At 49.8% G+C, this 19,708-nt stretch overlaps 1 protein-coding gene across 6 annotated transcripts in view; it reads left to right on the top strand.

Moving 5' to 3' along the window:
• Positions 1-19,708, top strand: part of ANKRD11 (ankyrin repeat domain containing 11) — a 126,700-nt gene that overhangs the window by 11,857 nt on the left and 95,135 nt on the right. For all 6 annotated transcript variants that reach the window (XM_059481179.1, XM_059481183.1, XM_059481184.1 and 3 more), the window contains exon 2: positions 10,790-10,869. The gene's annotated coding sequence lies outside the window, so the exon portion shown is untranslated. The remainder of the gene's footprint in view (positions 1-10,789; positions 10,870-19,708) is intronic.

The following is a 19,708-nucleotide window of genomic DNA, read 5'->3' as shown; positions in this document are numbered from 1 at the left end:
GGAAAATCAACCACCCAGCATTCTTTGCTCTGGGTGCACTGATGGCAGGAACCTCAAATTGCAACTTAGGGACGTGAATTTCATTTGTCCCCTGAATCAGACCCTCCAAGTGAATTTTGGGGTGGGGTTTAAGGGAAGCTGCCTTGGTCCTTCCCTGGCTGTGGTCAGACACCATGGCTGCTTACATAAGGCCGGGTTCCTCCAGCACGTGGTGGATGCTTCCCCATGCAGATGGGCTCACAGTTATTTCTTGATGCTTTACAGGGGAATTGGGTAACGCTTTGTTCTGTAATGCAGGATGAAGAAACCCAGCATGTTTTTCTGTAATGGTGTATAAACAAGTAGTGTAACATCCTATTTCAGGCATTGGGAGGAGGAAGGGCTCAGGGGGGGAGGCAGGGCTGAAGCAAAGCTTTGTTTTCCTAGACCCACACACCAGATTTTAGTATCTCTGCCTTTGGTGGGTGCTGGGAGTGTTACAAACTGGTTTTTGAGGTGTGTGAGCTCAGTCCAGTGGGTACTGTGGGTGTGGAGGAGCCTTAGTTGTGGAAGTCCCCTCTGCATTTCTGTGTCTCTCACTGGCTGATGTTGGTGCCCTTTTGCTACTCATGAAGGGTGAATGTGATTCACAGTCTGAGGCCAGTCTAATTTTAATAAGAGTCTGAAAAATAGCTTGGCTCTACTCAGGACTTCTGGGTCTTGTGAGTAGACTTTCTGCGTTTTTGCTTTATTTTTATTTTTCCTCTCCTTTTCTGCCTGTTGTCCTGTGAATACTCAGAATTGAGCATTTGAGTTCCCCAGTGGCACATCTGGGGTTCCCAAATGCACCTCTGCAGGTAGATAGGTGAAGCAATCTGCATCCAGGCACTGCTGTCTCTGAGCTCTTGGATGGGACAGACAGAACACCTGGCAATTTATGGAATAATAAACTCTCTAAGTATTGATTACTCTCTAATTCATAGTTTTTTATTTGTGTTTTATTCCATTTTTTTGACTCCTGGATCTGAGGCAGGGATCCCTGCACAGCTGCCAGGTGTTTTTCCCAAAGGTGTGTCCCTGAAGGCTTGGTGATGAATGGCACTGTTGTAGGTAGAAGTTAATGTGACTAAGTCACCTTTTGTGGCCTGGGAATGGACTCCTGCACCTGATAATTGGGTTAAACATTGGCTCCTGGTAGCCAGGAGAGCAGAGAGGCTTTGGTGGCCATTGAGGTGTTTGGCTGCCTTGGGAGCTTCACTTTGAGGATTTTCTTCACTGGGATTTGGAGTGCCAGGACAGGGGAATGGCTCCCACTGCCAGAGGAAAGGGTTAGTTGGGATTTTGGGAAGGAATTGTTCCCTGTGAGGGTGGGAGGCCCTGGCACAGGTGCCCAGAGCAGCTGTGGCTGCCCCTGGATCCCTGGCAGTGCCCAAGGCCAGGCTGGACAGGGCTGGGAGCACCCTGGGACAGTGGGAGGTGTCCCTGCCATGGCAGGGGTGGCACTGGATGGGCCCGAGGGTCCCTTCCAACCCAAACCAGTCCATGATGTTGTTCAGGTTCACTCACTTGGGTTTGGCCAGCAGCTGATGCTGCTTTACCAGCACTCACAGAAAAGGGTCAGCTGCAGGTAAAGCATAAAGCCAAACTGTTGTTCTGCTCCTTTTAGTCTCCTGGACACTCAGATTGGCTTTGAGCCCCTCATCCCATGTTGTGCCATGAGCATGGCTTTGAATTTATCTCCACTAATTGTGCCAGAGATCTGGGAGTAAAGAGATTAATGCATTGCTGTTCCCCAAAAATGGTGCAAATCAGGATGAGCTGGGGGGGGTGGGGAGGTTAGAGGAGCTGCCTCGTGTGCAGCAGTGGGAAGAGGGATTTCTTCAGGGAATGGGTGAATTGTTTCCTTCTGCTCTGAGCAGCCTTTTAATGAGCTGCCCTCTCCAGGGTGCAGAGAGATGAACCTCCCATGGCTATCTCCAGCCTGGGAGGCTTCCACCACATCACTGCCTTCGGGTCCTTGGAGCTAAAAATACATCCCTGCTGCACAGCAGACTGCAGGCACGTTAATCTGCTCCTTTAGGAAGGAGGCTCGTGCTGCTGGCTGAGCTGCTGTGGAAATTTTATTTCTGCTGTGCAGCATTACCAGCTTTCTTCTTGCAACGGAAAAATGTCGTGGAAATCATTGTTCTGCTTGGAATTCCCTCTCTGACAACAATAGCAGCAGTGGGGTGGGGTGCTTTGGAATTGTTTAGTAAGGAGAAGTTTTGGAGGAGCGAGCTCTCCCAGGCTGATCCCTCTGTGCTGTTCAGGAGCGTTCCCACCACTGGATTTTGGGGTTTTTCTGACCACTCCTGGCTCTTCCAGAGCAGCTCTGTGGGAGCTGGGTTCCTCTGCCACCTTCCCCCATCCAGCTGGGCTCGTTTGGCTGTTATTGAGCCCATTTTCCTGGGATGGGAGGAACGGGATCCTGCCAGGCTGACACCTCAGCGCGCTCCTGGAGTTATTGCTGCCTCTGAGCAGTGCTTCGTCCCCGAGGCAGGCACAGCTCGTGCCCTGCTCACCCCATGTGCTCCAGCCTTCCTGGGGCAGGGATGCTGCCCCTCCTGCCTGCCTTTGTTCCCAGGCGCTTTGGGAACGTTTTAGGGCGGCAGCAGCAGCACGAGGGCTGATTCAGGCCCAGCTCTGAGGGGCTGGAGCTGTGTTCTGATTCAGACCCAGCTCTGAGGGGCTGGAGCTGTGTTCTGATTCAGACCCAGCTCTGAGGGGCTGGAGCTGTGTTCTGATTCAGGCCCAGCTCTGAGGGGCTGGAGCTGTGTTCTGATTCAGGCCCAGCTCTGAGGGGCTGGAGCTGTGTTCTGATTCAGACCCAGCTCTGAGGGGCTGGAGCTGCCTTCTCTGCCTGCTGTTGAACAGCTCAGTGCTGATTCTCTTCACGAGTTCCAACTCGAGCTGTGCTCTTGGTGCCATGGGGCGTTTGAGGTCTGGGCTGGCTGCAGCACAGGCGTTGCGTAAGCAGCAGCAGCTTTGTTTTCTCCCTGCTCCACGAGGAGCTTTGGCCTCTCCACTATTTAACATTCAGAGTGTATTTCCCTCCTTTGATGTTTGGCTTACCTTGACGGGCTGGGAGGGCCGGGCTGGTTCAGCCTGGAGAAGAGAAGGTTCTGGGCAGACCTTGGAGCCCCTTGCAGGGATGAAGGGGCTCCAGGAGAGCTGGAGAGGGAGCCTGGACCAGGGCCTGGAGTGGCAGAACAGGGAGGACTGGCTTCACACTGAAAGGAGGAGGGATTTACCTTGGATATCAGGAGTAAGGTTTTGGCTGAGAGGGTGCTGAAGCCCTGGCACAGAGGAGCTGTGGCTGCCCTGGATCCAAGGCCAGGTTGGATGGGGCTTGGAACAGCCTGGGATGGTGGGAGGTGTCCCTGCCCATGATGGGTGGCACTGGATGGGCTTTGAGGTCCCTTCCAACCCAAACCATGCCTTGATGTTGGCTCAGGAGCTCACCTGCTGCACCAGGCTCTGTTTTCCCTGGCTGTGCTGCCTTGCTGCTGCTCATTAGCACAGGCTCAGTCACAAGCTGCTCAGACAGCCTGAACCATTTGTAAGGAAACTGTCTTTAAAATATGGATGGCATTAGAGGGACTCAGGCTTAAAATTAGAAACTGTTTATGATGCACAGTTGTAGTTGTTTACCTTGAACCATAATTATCTTATTTCCTGAGTTAAAAACGTCACGTCAGCTTGCTGAAGCAAGATTTGATGACAAAGGAATTGTTTTTAGCCACCAGCAGAGCAAAGAACACTTCAAAATGTGTGTCTAAATATGATTTTATAACCTAAAGTGTACCACACTGAGGATTTTAAATTGGCTCTGGAAGTTGCGTGGGTTTATGGGTCGGCCATTTGGCCGGGGATCAAGGCCTGGGTTTAATCCTGACTCTGTCCTTTTGTCCTCTGAGCGTTTTCCTTGCCTCCCTCTGTGCTGTTTGCTTGGCTGGGCCGTGCCCTGCCTGGGGTGCAGGGCTGTGTGCTGGGGCTCCCCCACCCTCCAGCCTGGCCCCTGGAGCAGGGAGTGCTGCCCAGGGGAGCACTGAGGGTTCCTGATGGGCTGCCAGGTCCAGCTGGGCATGGGCAGCCCTGGAGAGCATTGGGGGGTTCCTGCTGCACTGCCAGGTCCAGCTGGGCATGGGCAGCCCTGGAGAGCATTGGGGGGTTCCTGATGGGCTGCCAGGTCCAGCTGGGCATGGGCAGCCCTGGAGTGCCCAGGAGAGAAGCTGGGCAGGGACAGACCCTGTGTCCCTCAATCCCCCCACAGCAGCTGGGGCACCTCAGTAGGCACAGACAGACATGGGACTTCCTTATTTTAGCATTATTACTGATTGCTGCATTTCCTTATTTCATTATTCAGCAGTGCTCTCTGATCCCTGTGGCTGGGGTGGCCTGTGCCCTCCTCACACCCTTTCCAGCCTGGATTTCTGTCCCCTGAGTGAGACAGCTGCTCCTCACCTGTGCCTGGTGTGCCAGGATGCTCCTGCCTCAGGAGAATGGAAAGTGGGAGGGGAGCAGCTTCTTTAATGATGACAACTGCTACTTAAACCTGTTCAGGGCTTAGAATAGAAAGGAAAAAAGATCAGTGGAAGCTGTAGGTGCTTTCAATGTACGTGGGATTTTTAAGGAATCTTTTTATTCTGACCTTAACTTGCCAGGCCCCAGACAATAGGGGAGGGATGCTGTGTGGAAATCAGGGAGGTGCTTCCTTTCAGCTCTTGCTTTGCTGTGTAATTTGAGGCGGTTGTAAGGCACTTGTAACTCAGGAATTGTAGACTTGAGCACATTCTACAATTACATTTTTGATGTTGCTTTGTGGGGACCTCCTGGATTGTCCAGCCAGGTAACGGTGTCCGATCCTGCATAGCTGGGTGTGGGACTGCCACCTGCATATTCCTAAAAAACCTGTGGCTGAGTTGTTGACTTGTCTGGTTGTAACTTTCCTGTCACCACAGGGAGTTTTCTTGGCTGGGGAGGTGACATTCAGCCAGCTCAGAATCCAGCCAGGAGCCACTCCATGGATGTTTGCTGTGTTTTCCCTCTGTGAGGGAGCCTGTCTGTTCCTGAAGGCTGAACAGGGACTTCCTTGACTCCTCCCTGGCTAATTAGCGTGCTTGAAAATGGGATGCATCTCTTTCACCAATCAGCGTGCAGAAAGGAAAGGAAATAGTTCAGATATTAATAGTAATCCGTATCCAATTTGCCATGGAATTACACGGATGCAAATGTCTGGGACTGCAGAGGTGACAAATGTGTCTGTCTGTCACTCTTTTCTCTTGAAAAATGGAATTTTCTCCATGTGTTAAAGCTGGGCGCAGAGTAAGCAATGCAGATTCATTTTGAAATGGAGTGGGGCTCGTTGTGGCCCAGGGGCATCATTCACCCTGCTGCTCCCTGAGGAGGAGGTGCTGGGGCAGCTGAGTGGGCTTGGGGCGGGCACAGGCAGGGATGTGTTTGTGCCACCTCACCTGCATTTAGGAATAATGGAAAGGAGGAGCCTGAGCTGTGACAGCAGCTGTGAGCTCACCTGAAATTATGGCTTTAATCCTAGAACACGTCCACCCTTCTTGTCTTCACTGGGTCGGGGAAGTTCAACCTGTTGGAGCTCAATCCCCATTCCTGGAAGTGTCCAAGGATGGGTTGGAAGGGACTTGGAACAACCTGGGATAGTGGAAGGTGGCCAGGGTGGGGCAGGAACAAGACTAAATTTGAGATCCCTTCCAACCCAAACCATTCTGTGGTTCTGTGATGTCACCGCAGATTGTGACCTCCCCAAATTCACTGCAGATCCCCAAACAGTTTGGTCATTCCTGAATTCAGGCTTCTGTCACCCCCCATTCCTAGGGACAGCCTTGTCCATGTCAGAACTTTCAGTTAAAACTCCTAAAGGACAATGTGTTTTCCCAGGAATCACATCTTTCCTGCCCTTTGTGCTTATTGCAGTGGCACAAATTAAACCTTGGGCTCTTCAGCCCACACAAGTGTCTGTGTTTTTGGTACAGTATCAGCTTATTTTGTATTTTTTATCAAGTAGCACAGACAACACAAGCTTTAAAAACTGTAGATCTCAGCATACATCTTATCTGCAGGGCAAAATAAAGGAACTTCAAGAATATATCACCTACTTTTGTTCTGAAAGCCATCTAATTAAATTTTACTCGATGCTACAATTTTGTCACAATCAAACATGCTGAAAGGTGGATTTTTTTATGGTTTTTTTTTTTTTTAGGACTGGTGGAATTCTCTGTGTGCTTTGGCTTTTCACTTGGGTAGCTGCTGCTGTTTGAGCATAGCTGGGTTGTGATTGCTGTGGGAATATTCATAAATTGTATTCAAAGGCAGGTCCTGGAGCTCACCCCATGCTGGAATCTCTCTGGGAAGGGTGGGGACGTGAGGGTTTGCCCTGTGTGTGCCTGGGGGTGGCTGTGCTGGCAGCCCCTGATAGGCTGCAGGGGTATTTATCTCAAATTTATGGGGATTTCTTGGAAACACCTCTTTATCCCCCTTCAGATCTGGAGAGCACACACCTCTTCTTTTCGTCCTCTTTCTAGGGAGTCCTGAGCTGCATGGAGTGCTCTGAGGGTGCTTTTCCAGGCTCCTAAAGGGAAATTCCATAAATCTGATGGTCTGTGCTCAGTGTCCATCCCTTGAGGGCCAGCAGAGCTTTCCTGCTGTGCTGGCCTGGGCTGTTCTGGCTCTCCCTGGGGTGGGACAGGCATTTCTGCTCTGTTTCTCTATAGGTGGCACATTTTCTTCCCCCAGCTCCAGCAGAAGGAGCCCATGGGTATTTATGGGAGATATCTGTGGGGTTTGTAGTGCTGCTGCTTGTGGGTTCTTCCCCCAGTCTCCAGCTGTATATATAAGAAAATAAAGATCGTGTAGAAAGTAATCTTGCCCCTAAGGAGTTGCAGCTGGGCCAATTGTCAAAGATTAGGAGCAGGCCTGGCTTTAACAGGCCACAGGTGTAAGCAGTGAGAAGATGCTATGAAAGAGTGGGGTGGTGTTGAGAGGGGAGCTGGAGTCAGTGGCTGCTTTGTGAAGAGGAAAGAGTCAGTGCTCTGAGGAGCTGCCCTTGGGGAACGCCAAGGTATGGAACCTTTGTGATAGGAGATAACAGTATGGAACCCCTGCAATAGGATGACAACACCCAGTCTGAATTTTCGTAGGTTCTAGAATTACAGTGGGATTTCAGCAGGTGAAAGCTCTGGCTGTGCTCTGTCAGGCTGTGCCTGGGGAGTGCGTTGGAGAACACTTGCAAATTTCCCCTCCCTCCGAATTTGCTGTACCTGTTCCCCCTCCATTCTGCATGGGAGGTGATGGGGCTGCTCTGGGAGCAGGAGCTCCGTGGGTCTGGGGTGCTCCCATGGGTGTCTTTTCTCTGCAGCCCTCAAGAGATGCCTTATTGAAATTCTGTCTCTTCCTGGAATTACTCTGAGGGAAGCAGATGAGTGCTGTGGAAAAAGGTTCTCTTGTTCCCCAGAGATTTTTATCCATTCAAAAGTTGGTCTAAACCAGAATCTAAATCTCTGATATCCTCTTATGCTGCTTAGTTCTGGGTCTCTATAAAATCTGAATTGATGCAGGTCTGACTTGGGGCCCAAATCCAACTCCTTCCCTCAAAGACACACTAATGGTGAGGCCACATTTGTGGGGATTGGCCTCTGGATTTCCTGGGATGAGACAGCAGCAGTGGCTCCTTTCCTGCTCCCTGTAAAATGGAGATTTAAGCAGAACCTTTCTGCATTATTGATCAGATTGAGAACACTGAGGTGTATGAAACCATTGAATCCCAAACACATTTTTCATGGGGATTCTGAATAAACCAGAGAACTGGTTTGTTCCTTCAAGGAAGCCAATTCCTACCTTGCTGCTGGGACCAGTTGCTGTTGCTGCCACATCCCAGCTGCTCTGGTGTGAGGAGTCTGCAGCTAATGTCAGTATTTTTCAGGTCGCAGCTTGGGATTGTAAGGCATTTTCCATCTTCACATACTAATTTCTGTGGAGTTACAAGATACCCTTTCATTAAGGAGGTTTGAATTATGTAATTCCCAATGTTTTCAATGGAATGCTGGCAGGAGCTGCATGCTGTGCTCTGAATGTGGAGTCCTGATCTGTGTGTGGGTGCAGCAGGAATCACTGATTCAGGGAGGTGCTGAGGGACCCTCTGGTCAGTGTTAAGATCATGAGTTGGTAGGAAAATGTAGAAATTTAAGCATTTATATATTTATTTTGGTGGAACTGTCTGCTTTCCCAGAGTTTCCAGGTTGCTTTGTGTTAACAGAAAATAAAGTGTCCCAGGTCTTGCAAGACTGAACCTGTTTTAAACCAGAGCCTGGCCACGTTGAGCCCTTGGTAATTTGGTGTTTGCATGCCCGTTTCAAGGCACAGGCAGAGCAGTTGGGCTCTGCAGGGGCTCCTGAGCAGCACCATGAGCTCAGGACTGGAGCCTTATCCATGGTCAGCCCTGCAGGATCCCAGGAGGGACAAGGGCAGTGATGGTACTTTGTGAAGTGATACATTTTCATCAGCTAAAGCTAAGGAAATGGGATGGCTAGATGTGTTTATTAATTATAATGTGGCTGTTGGAAGTGGAGTTGGGTTTAAATTGCAATGTTGGATTCCGTGCAGCAGGAATGTTGTGTGAGTGACCCGACCACGTACAGCCAGAGAGGCTGTGCTGGGCATCTCCCACTGGAGGGTTTGCTGCATTCCTAAGTGATTTGATAACAATTTCATTAAAAAATGGTGCCATGTTCCCTGTGAAAATTACTTGGCTCACGTGTGGTCGCTGTTTCAGCGTTACGGTGCTTTCTGTATGTTTATGTGTGAGCCAAGGAATGAATCAATCTGCTGTATGTGGGCCAGCAAGCAGCTGTAAATAGACCTTGAAAATGGTCTGTCAGTGTCCTGGGACTGATCTCTGTAGACTTTTTGGTGATTTTGATTCTCAGTTGTTGCCCAGAGAAGTGGCCGAGGCCGGGTTGGAGCAGCCTGGGCCAGTGGAAGGTGTGCCTGCCCATGAGGGGATGGAATGGGATGAACTTTGGGGTCCTTCCAACTCAGACCATTCCATGGTTCCCTGACAGTCACTGCTGTCAGCAAGCAGCACTGCTGCAGTTCCAGACAATGCAGTTGGAAGTTCAGCTGTTTTCCCCCCACTTTATCTCCTATTGCTGTTGAAATGCTAATTGGTGATGTGACTGTTACTATGGAGAAGAGGATGAGGGAGCAGGGGAATCCTGCTGGAAAAGGTGCTGTGCAAGCACTGCCATGTGCTCCACAGGGCTGCATTCCCATCAGGGATCCCTCAGTGCCCCAGGGCTCCTTGGCCTTGGAAGAGTCCACGAGATTGCCATGTGTCTGCATCTCCTTTACTCTTCTAAAAGAAAAATGCCAGAAGATTTCCATTTTGCTCATCTGGAGAAGTTTACCTGCTGTAGGATTCCTTTCTTTGAGTCAGGACCCTGGGCTTTCACGTCTTCCTCTGGGTTTTGGGGTTTATTTTGGCCTGTTCTTTCGCTGAGGTTCCCAAGAGCTCCCTGAGCCCAGCTGGAAGCAGCTCTGCCCTGGATGCAGCTGCGTTGCTCATCTGGACATCTTCCCTTTGGCTTCTCATTGGGAGTGAAAGTTTCCCAAAACAAACAAGGCTCTCCCAGGGTTCCTGATCTCCTCCACTGTGTGTCAGTCCCAGCTGGCCTCAGAGCCTCTCCTGGATGGGTCTTGGGAGGAACCATCCCCTTGGAAAGCAGCTGTCCAAATCCAGTACGTCAGGGAGGTTGTGAGGTGGCGAGCGGTGGTAAAGCATAAAACTGTCACGAGCTCTGAGAGGGAAGAAATTCAGATTTTCTCAGTGTAAATGAAGCAGGGGTGGTCACTCTGTCCCTCAGTGTGGTCTGCAGTGCTCAGAGATGGGATGGAATGGGGGTTTTGGGGCATTTAACATGAGCAGGCTGTGGAGCTGGCAGCTCTCCCTTTCACCAGTTTGAGCAGACCAGAATAACATCACTGGGACTGGGGAAGGCCCGGTGCTCCCAGTTCCTCAGGGTGCTCATTTCCATCCCTGTGGGTCCCTCCCCATCCCACCGGGCTCCTCCAGCTTGGGAACAGTGAGGAGTGCAGGTTTTGGGCTTGGAACCTGCCAGGCCTTTCATGTGTGCCAGTTAATGAGTGTAATTCCCCTTTGCCTTGGGTGCTGAGAGCTCCTGCTGGTTCCTGCCCTGCATCAGAAACTCCACTTTGGGAATTGGGAGCTGGAAAAACATCCTTGAGAGTACAGCAAGAGCTGGTCAGAGAAACCCCAAAAAAACAACTTAGAGCTTTGTAATGGATTCACTGCTATTGAGAGCAAAGGTGTGCTTGGAAAGAGAGCGCTTGTGCCATGGGTAATTCCATGGGGGTTGTTGGGAAGGTGAGTTCCTGGCTCAGGAGCTCCTTCTGGCCCTGCCTTTCTCTGGGTTTGGGGGTGACGCCCTCATTTGTAAATAAAATGCCTCTGAGCCCACCCAGATGGTTCCAGGAACCTTGAAGCAGGTGATTTTTAAAAAAAGCTATTATCAGAAAGTTATGGAAGAAGGTGGATGCTTGGCTGAGCTTCCACTCTTTCCTTTATTCCTGTGTTTGTGCAGAGTGGTTATCAGGAAGTTTATTTGTGGATTAGGCAAGGGTTTGTACTTGGTAACCTTCATGTACTCAAATCCTGTGTGCGTGTTGTGAATAAAATTCACTTGTTTTAATTTTCTAATGAACAAATTCCCGTGTTTTTCAGATTACACTGCGTTTTTGGGACACACCTCTGTTGGATTTTAATATATGTCCTGTGAAGAACAGCTTTCAGCTATGGAATCGGTAAATATTGACTTTGCTTCTGTCCAAAATTTCTGGTTTATTCCCTCACGAGTGCTTGTGTCTCTGTTGGACTGTTTGGTTTTGCCTTTTTCAAATGTTTTTCTTTATTTTCTGAAATTTGAAAGCAAAAAATTGCAAGTTCTATGGCATATATAAAAGGTACTAACCAAGAATATTTTGGGAGTTGTCTGTAGTCCTGAGATGTCTTTTTAATTTTAGAAAATTTTGAATATAGCAAGTTTTTCTCTGACCTCAGTGAAATAAAAGTGAACTTTCCTGCGTGGGCAGTTCCAGCACAGGTTTGCCCAGCAGACTGTGCAGCTTGTTGGTGCTGCTGACTGCGGAGTATTAAATAATACCTCTTTCTTTCTCTTTGCTTTCAAAATGCCTTGAAAAAAAACCCAAAGTCTCTTAAGTTTCCCAGTGTTATGTCTCCTTGTGATTAGCCTAATTGAAACAGATGGCACCTACGTTTCATTTTGGGCAGAGAAACCTCCCAATCTGCTGAGACTACAGTTGGATGCAATGTTAGGATTCAACTTTTTGGAAGCATTAACAGATGCAGAAATAACAGGCTGTGGTAGAGTGGAGTTTAGGGGGGGAAAATGAGATTTTGGCCTCTGTTTTGTGCGAGCGGGTGGGAGAGGCTGGTGCTGCCCTGGAAATCCTGGTGGTGTGGCTGGAGCTGGAGACAGGGGTCTGTTCTGGCTGGGTTTTATTTTGCTGTGTTGGTGGTTTGGTGTGGTGGGAGATGAGCAGGGGGCTGTTCTGGCTGGGTTTTCTTTTGCTGTGTTGGTGGTTTGGTGTGGTGGGAGATGAGCAGGGGGCTGTTCTGGCTGGGTTTTCTTTTGCTGTGCTGGTTTGGTGTGGTGGGAGATGAGCAGGGGGCTGTTCTGGCTGGGTTTTTTGCTGTGTTGGTTTGGTGTGATGGGAGATGAGCAGGGGGCTGTTCTGGCTGGGTTTTCTTTTGCTGTGCTGGTGGTTTGGTGTGGTGGGAGCTGAGCAGAACTGGGTGGGCAGTGCCTGTGTGGGGCTCAGGGTCACCCCCAGCATGGCCAGAAATCCTTTGGAGAAGGCTCCCAGTGGATCATACAGAGCGTGGCTCCTGCCTTGGGGCCCTGGGTCCTTGGCTGACCTCTGGGTTCAGAGGGATTATTTGTGATGAGGTTGTCAGCACGAGGAAGGAGAGCTGCTCAGTGTGTGCAGCCCTGCCTCTGCAGGCTGAAAGGTGTCTTCTGTCCTGGATTTTGAGGAAAAAATAGTTAAGAATCGTTGTGTATAGTGTGGCCATGATAATTTGGAAGTATTCAGATGCAGACAAGATGTTATTTCAGCTTCCCCTGGTGAATATTAATAGCAGGAGAAGCCTTTCACAGTAAGACAAAGCAGAGCAGGCATCGGTGACTCTGGCAGTGTTGTTAGGTAATTAAAGTGTATCAGGTGTGAGCCCTTTTCCTGGTGTGTGTGGAGCTCTGCCCTCCTTCCTGGGAGCTCTGCAGGGCCCTGAAAAACCCAGCTCAGCCCTGGCATCAATTATAAATCAGGCTGGTTGCTGTTTGCTGCCCGTTTTATTTCGTAGCTGGGGACAAAGGTTTTTCCTTCTGAGTTTTGGAGTAAGTGGTGTTGGGCTTTCTGAATGCAAACTGTCCTTTTCAAACCAGGATAACAAAAACTTACCCAAAATTCAGGTGTGTTTGCACAGCTCTGTTTGGAAGGGTTTGCTTGGAGCAAGCCAGGTCATTGCAGAGTCATGGAACGGTTTGGGTTGGAAAGACCTTAAAGCACATCTGGTCCCACCCCCACCATGGGCAGGGACACCTTCCCCTGCCCCAGGCTGCTCCCAGCCCTGGACACTGGCAGGGGTGGGGCAGGCACAGCTTGTCTGGGCAGTGCTGCTTGCTGCTGCTTTGCTGCTGGCAGCAGGAGTGGCTGCAGCACTCTGGGCTTGTCCTGCCCTGGGGTGACCCCACTGCACCCCAGCCCTGTCACAGCTGGCTGTGTCCCCCACCTTCTGGGGATGCAGAGGGGTCAAGGCTTCCTCCCAGCTGTGCTGGTGCTGTGGCAGGGCTGTCTCAGGGAGCTCCTGATGAATATGCAGGTGTGGGATTAAAGGGATGAATGAGGAGCAGAATTGCTTTCCGAGCTGCAGCCCTGCTCTGACCTCCCGAGAAGGGCAGATTGTAAAGCTGGGGCCTGGAGTGGAAAAGCAATTACAATACACTGCCAGCATTGAATTGTCCTCACAAAGTCAGATGCTGCAATAATGGCAGCGTTGTTTAGCTGGAACGTGACTTCACTTAACTGCTCGCTGTTTTTCTATTAATGCTCTGAAACGTGTCCACAAACAGCTCTCAGCTCTGGCTGCTCTGGGGAAATGGAGCTCACTGTTCCACCAGGAGGGTATTTCTCTGCAGGAGCTGTTCTTCTGAGCTTGCTGCCTTTTATTCCTGTGTGTTTCAGTTCTCACCCCTTCCAGATGAGAGGGGCTGGAGGATAACCCTATGGCAGTGCAGTGTGCATTGGGTCTTTAGGGTGTTGGTCATTGTAGGGCCTGGGAGAGCTTTCCATGGGGTCCTGGGGTGTGGAAGTGTTGGCTTTTGGATTGAAGAACCTGGTGTGTTATGAAGCAGGGCCTGGTGAGGGGAAGCCATGTGCAAGGGGGGATTAATAGTCTGAGAAAGCTGGGGCTGTGGGAGAGGAGACACTGGAGAGACCTCCAGAGCTTCTTCCCATGCCTTGAGGGGCTCCAGGAGAGCTGGAGAGGGACTTTGGGCAAGGGATGGAGGGACAGGACACAGGGAATGGCTTCCACTGCCAGGGGGCAGGGTTAGATGGGATATTGGGAAGGAATCCTTCCCTGGCAGGGTGGGCAGGCCCTGGCACAGGTGCCCAGAGCAGCTGTGGCTGCCCTGGATCCCTGGCAGTGCCCAAGGCCAGGCTGGGCATTGGGGTTTGGAGCAGCCTGGGGCAGTGGAAGGTGTCCCTGCCATGGCAGGGGGTGAAATGAGAGGAGCTTTGAGATCCCTTCCAACCCAAACAATTCCATGGCTCAGTGCAGCATTAAAGCAGCAGAGTTGTGTGGTTGTGGGTTTGCTGACTTGTGCTGGAGCCTTTCTCTTCTTAAAACAGGGGTTTTGGAGGCTCCCAAAGCAGCTGGGAGGTTCTCCAGGTGCAGGTTTGCCCAGAGCGTTTCTGCAGAGCCAGTGTGGGTTTGTTCTGCTCTGTGGGGCTGAGGGGGAGCACCCCAGCTCCTGCCCTGTCCCCCTGTGTGTGGGGTGGGTCTGCACGGCCCTCAGGAGCACTGAATGTTTGTGTGGCTGTGTTCTGGAGGGACACAGTGTAAATTTAACTGTCAAACCCCTGTCTTCACTGCCAGCAGAGGTTAAGCAGAGGTGGCTTAACTGGGAGCCTGGAGCTCTTTGTGGGTCAAACAAGCCTTGAGTTTTTGGACGCAAAACCCTGCTGAGACCTAGAGGAAAGAGCTTTAAATCCTTTCCCCTGTCCCCATGAAAAAGCTGCTTTTTCAACTGTAATCTCAGCACAAGCATTTGCTTTGAGTGCTTGAATTGCTGCTTTTACAGTTCTCTGTATTTTCCTAGAATTTGTTAAATTGCCAATGTTATTCACATGGCACTTCTGGCAGGTGCCACCTACATGCCCTCAATTTGAAGGCACCTTTCAGGAGCAGTGGAGGTAGGGAGGCTCCTCTCCTGCATGTCAGATGTTGGAGAGCGCAGCACTTCCATTAATTCACTTTCCCTGACCTTTCCACTGCTAATAAGCCAAGCTGGAGCACAATGCAGCACCTTAATGAACAGACCTGAGCTGAGCAGGGGCTGCTTTGAAGAATGTCTTGCTTGACTTGTTCGTTGGGTGTAATTTTGGTCCATTTATTCACCATGGCACAGACACAGGGAGTTCTTGGTGAGAGCAACCCACAACCAAATACAGCCCTTTTTCTCCTTCCTCTAGTGTTTAGAACTGGAGAAAACCATGTCGATAACTGCTTGAAAAGAGCAAGATGGTTGGTTAGGCTTTTTCTCTGAATCTGCTTGGTTTTGAATAATTTTATTCTCTGGGGTGCTATACAGTGATCAGAAAAATCTCATTTTTAGAAGAAATTTGCTTTTGAGTTAGGATTCTGTAGATTTATATCAGCTCATGTAATGTGCACTGAAAAATGCACACTTATGGGTTATGAAATTTGTAGATTAAGATCAACTAATATGTAATGTACACTTAAAAATCCCGTTTGCATTTAGGAATGAGTTTACTAAGCAGACAGAGCATGGGATCATCATTTCCAGGAACTGCCAGGCTGTTAATTCACAGAGAAGGCTCCTGAGCTCCCCAGCCTGGGTGACACAGGTTTTTGGGGAAGGGCTCTGTGGGGTTCTTGACCAGTTCCTGTTCCATTGTTGTGCAGTGGTGCTCCTGGGTGTGATCTCTTGGGAAAGTAAAAGTGCTGGGGGCAGGTTGTGGGGTGGTGAGCAGGGTTTTATTTATTTATGGGCGTTCACAGGGCACCCAAGCGGGCTCTCGAGGGTTGTGGCCTCCGCCCTGAGGAAGTGGCACTGGCTGGGGGTGAAGTGGCAGCGTGACACACGGTGTGGCTGCCATCCCTTGTTTGCCAGAGGTGTCCATGGGCTGTGATTAAGGGCAGATGACTCTCTTGGCAGCGGGAGGTGTGCAAGGTGTTCCCACCTGGGCAGCTCACGGGCCAAAGGCCCACAGGGAGCACCAGGCTCCCTCTCCTGCTGTACTTGTGGAATGAAGCTTGGGGTGTTCTTGTTCCCTCCCCTTTTGTGCAGGTAGTGGTGATCCTGAGGTTTTGATGTTCAAATCCTGAGTTCTTTAGGATTTGGTTATTTCAGTTCTTTTGAAATGAGGGGAGTGGTTTTGAGTGCAGGGAATTCATGCCTGCCATGGGGATGGCTGAGGGAGATGCATCAGTGCCTTGGGCACCTTTAGTGGGGCTGCAGGTGGGACAGTCATTGTCCAAGGAGCAGGTCAGCTGCTGGACACCCTGGGAGGTGGGAATGAGGTGGGAATTGTGGCCCAGAGGTGTTCCCAGCGTGAATTCATGGGAACCTTGTGTGGAAGGTGATTTGGCTGTGCCACCCAAGTGTCTGACACAAACAGGGAGGTGCAGCCTCTGTCATACATGCCCGGATAAATGGGAAATGGTTATTGCAAGCAAAGGCAAAAGTGATGGATCTGCCTCACTGATAGCCCTTGGAAGGGGACTTCTGACAGAACCAGAAAACAATTCTAAAAATAAGTCTGAAATGTTGGATTGCCCCATCCCTGGAAGTGTTCAAAGTGAGACTGGATGGAGCCTGCAGCACCCTGGTCTTGTGGAAGGTGTCCTGCCTATGACAGGGCTGGATGGGATGAGCTTTAAGGTCCCTTCCATCCCAAACCATCCTGCAGTTCCATGCTGAGGGTGGGGATGGGCAGCAGGCCTTAGCAATGTTTTTTCTTGGCTAAATTCTTGGCACAGCTTTGGTTTTGGAACAACGGGAGAACAAGGGCTGAGCTTTGCTGGCTCAGCCTCGTTCCTCCCTGGCTTAGGACTCACTCAGGTGTTCCAGCAGCTTTTTTTTTGCTGCTGGGTGTTATCCCTGTTTGATGGTAGCTTGCTGAGCTTCTCCAGAAATCCAAGGCTGAATTGTGTTCAGCAAGTTCCTGCTTTAGGCAGTGTTTGATCTTGGGCTGTGACTGGCCAGGCTGATTGTTCCCAGTTGTTGGAGATGTGCAGGGAGAGGGGAGGTTTTGGGTGTTTTGCAGGAACTTGAGGCCATGAAGGGAGTGAGGGGCCGTGGGCTGTGCCCGCCACGGCAGAGGCTCCTAGGGCTGGAATTCCCAGAAGTGCTCCCTGTGCCTGGCTGTTTTGGGAAGCTGACACGCCTGGCTTCGGCCTCAGAAGTGGCTTTGGGTTGGTGGACAAACACTGAGAGCTGTGCTTTCCCTCAGAGCTGTTTGATCCCTGGCCTGCCTTCCCTCCCCACAGCCCTGGCTGCTCCTGGGGTGGGCAGATGGCTGCAGGAGCTGCCCTGGGTGCCTGGGCAGGCACAGCCCTTGGGAGGGGGCCAGGCAGAGCAGCACTGGGCAAAGGGCAGCGCTGGAGCTCTGGGACTGCCTGAGCTCCCCCTCAGCCGCGACGTTTTTAACTCTTGAACAGACTTAGCAGCTCACCTTTGGGGGTGGGAGCTTGGGAGGTTGTCAATACTATTGCCTGGAACCATCTGTTCCTACCACTAAGTAGCTGCAAAAATCAGTAATTCATTTCTTTTTTTTTTTTTTTTTGAGGAGCTTGGGTGTACATCTTCTCCCTTGTTATTTTTATGGGCTCCTTCATTATGGAAGACAAGCATCTCCACGGTGCTGGAGCTGACTTTAATCTTTCATCTAAATTTATTTGAAATTTAAATCCCTGTCATTATCGATATTAGAGGTTACTTTGGAGCAGAGCAGCTATTTCTGGGGAGCTGGGTGCATGGGGTTCCCTTATCAGCCAGGAATGTGCTTGTCACCTTTCTTGATGAGCCTCTCGCAGAGGAGCAGGGACAGCAGCCATGTGTACGGGTTATTTTGGGAAATTGCCACTGTAAATGGATGCTGTGTTTGCTTTTGCAAGTGAAATCGGTCATGCAGTCCTATTTTTCATGTATTTTTGCCCCAGTGAGTTAGCAGTGCCAGTGGGCTGGCCCTGGTGGTGGTTATGGTTCTCCTGGGCAGTCACAGGAGCACCAAAGCCAGCACTGACTGCAGGACAGGCACAGAGCACTGCAGGTACCCTGTGTTACCCCAGTGACACTGCACTCCTGGGCTTAAACTGCAAATTCAGGATGAACTGATATCACATAACTGTGTTAGTGTTTGGGGCAGGAGGTTCCAGGGACCGGTGGTGTTTTCATTGCAGGTGGTGACACCAGAGGAGCCTGGTCCTGGTGTCCCTGCCCATGGCAAGGGTGGACATGAGCTTCAAGGTCCCTCCCAGTGCAAAGCACTCCATAATTCCATGGCTCTCCTGCCTGAGGCCTGGTGTTGGTTGGGGGCTTTACACTCTTCCTCGCTGTGTCACCACAGCTGAGTTTTCCAGGTGTTTGTTTTGGTGGTTATCTAAGCCCCAGAGCGAATGCTGAGGGTTCTCCTGGTTCTGTCAGTGGCAGAAGTTGGGTTTTGTCTGATCTGAAAGGTTGGATTTTGATGGAGTTGGTGTGCCTGGACTCATCCTAGCGTGCAGTAATGTGAAAATACAGCCATCAATTCCGTGGGTACCCTTAGAAAATGTTAATGCTTTCAAGCCCCAGAGGATTTGAGGAAAAGTTGTAGTTCAGAAATTGTTGTGTGCCTTTCAGGGAGGCCCAGACTCCGTAGGGCAGAGCCAGGTGGTTTTCAGAGCACGTTCCCTGTGAGTGTTCTTGGTTTCCTTGCTGAACATTTAACCTTAAATCTGAATTTCCTGGAGGTCTTGACAGCCAGTTTGTTTCCCAGTTTGGTGAAAGATGGGAGGGCCTCAGCAGAGCTGGATGTGGTCATGTGCATGTGGCACCTCCAGCTTGGGGGTGCCAAATACTTGAAGGAGTTGGAAAAGTGAGAGGAGCTGGTCAGCTTGATGGATGTGAGTGGGTATGATGGGAGGAGTTCTCTGATTTTGATAATTTTTATCCTTTTTTATAGTTTTTTGGCTGTTGAGCAGTACAAGGATTCAAAGGTCAGCACTGAATAGCTCTGGTTATTTTCTGCTGGTCCTAAACTTATTGCTGGTGTCATGTGAGAAATATACTTTCTTTTTATGTTGCACAGTCAGAAGAAAATTATTTTGTTGTCTTCAGTAGTTTTTACCTCATTCTTGTAGTCTTGCCAATATCCTGTAGTTGTTTTTTGCAGGAAGCCTTTCAGCGTTCTCTTAATTGGAATTAACTTTTGTAAGAGAAATGCACGTTTGGGTTGAAGATAATGTAGGAAATAAACATTCAGGGAAATTTATTTTAAGTTAGTGGAAAGAAGTTCATTGGAGAGCTTTGCTTTGGAACTTTAGAGAGGTTTAAGGAGAAGTTTAGGGTAATAATAAAGGAATAAACCAGCCCTGCTCCTGTCTTTGAATTCCTGTGGAAGGGCAGCTCTGATCTCTGCTCTGGTGACCAGGGACGTCCTGGGTTGGATGATCCTTGTGGGCCCCTTCCCACTCAGGATATTCCATGGTTCTCTGATTCTCTGATTATTTTGAGTAACCTTAGAGACTGGTAGGGTATCTACTTGTTACTGTCTGGTAAATTATGTTCATTAACATAATTACAGAGTTTTAATGCTGCGTGGAAGTTATATGGAGTCAAAATCAAATAGCAACAGGTAGTAAATAATTGGACAAAATAAAAACATGGAAACAAATAATGAAGAAAAATAATCATGTATTCTTTTCCTGTCACCAGCCAGGGCTGCAGCTGGATGTAGCAGCTGCCCAGTCCTGAATCCTTTCTTCCTCTCATTTTTAATGCTGCTTTTACAAGAGTCTGAAGGAAATCTCTGTCTAAACCAACTGGTAGCAGCTCCTCTGGGCTTTGCCTTTGGCAAGGTGTCACACAGCTGAATTCTCCTTCCTTTGCTAAATTCTCCTCTCTTTCTCCTTGCACTGTTTGGCTATTTAGTGCTATAAGGGGAGCCTGAATGTTATGAATTTAGCCAAACCCTCGAGTGTATAAAGTAGAGAAACTTCCCTCATTCCCTTGACCTCAAGCTTGCTGAGGTAGGAAAGCATTTAAAACACCCACAGCTCTGTGTGCACATGCAGATGTATTTTTAAGTGTCCCCTACTTGAAGGTCATCCACAATT

This window comes from Ammospiza nelsoni, chromosome 13 (genome assembly GCF_027579445.1).
Source record: "Ammospiza nelsoni isolate bAmmNel1 chromosome 13, bAmmNel1.pri, whole genome shotgun sequence".
In the NCBI taxonomy this organism is placed as follows: Eukaryota; Metazoa; Chordata; class Aves; order Passeriformes; family Passerellidae; genus Ammospiza; species Ammospiza nelsoni.
The sequence above is the reverse complement of the archived record's forward strand: the minus strand, read 5'-3'. Positions and strand labels throughout refer to the sequence as shown.